Source organism: Myotis myotis, unplaced genomic scaffold (assembly GCF_014108235.1).
Source record: "Myotis myotis isolate mMyoMyo1 unplaced genomic scaffold, mMyoMyo1.p scaffold_m19_p_19, whole genome shotgun sequence".
NCBI classification, from domain to species: Eukaryota; Metazoa; Chordata; class Mammalia; order Chiroptera; family Vespertilionidae; genus Myotis; species Myotis myotis.
Window position 1 is genome coordinate 41,091,040 of NW_023416323.1, and position 567 is coordinate 41,091,606.

The window sequence follows — 567 nt, forward strand, 5'->3', positions numbered from 1 at the left end:
AAACACCATTTTCTGCTCCTTTAATCGGGAGGATAAAGCTGCTGCTACCGTGTAAATAAAACTGTCGTTACTTCAACTGAGATCAGCTGAACATGGTGAGGGGCAGGCTGCCCGGTGATCAGACCTGAGCGCTGGGCAGTCCAACTCGCGTGGCAGAGGTTGGGTACCTCATGCATCTCTCCAGGGTGTGTCACTGAGCCAAGTTCATCTTAGGCCAAGTTCATCTCCTATGGCCACGGATCTGTGCAGGGTGACACCTGTCACTCCAGGCCTTGAATAACCCGTGCCCCACGCCATAGAACAGCCTCAGGACAGCGCTGCCGGCAGCCAGTCGCCACGCTGAGGAGCGCCGACGGCTGTACACGCTAGTCCCCCATGAACGTCACTCAAAAATGGACGCTTTGTGACAGAACCACTCGTTTATGTCAACCCCAGAACAAACGGGACCGGCCCACCTGGGGAGGTGGCACTGTTCCGACCCCTTCAGCAGCACGGGACGCCGACGGGACGCCGACGGGGACGCCAGGGCGACGGGCTGATCGATCAGCCCGAAAGAAAACGCACGCA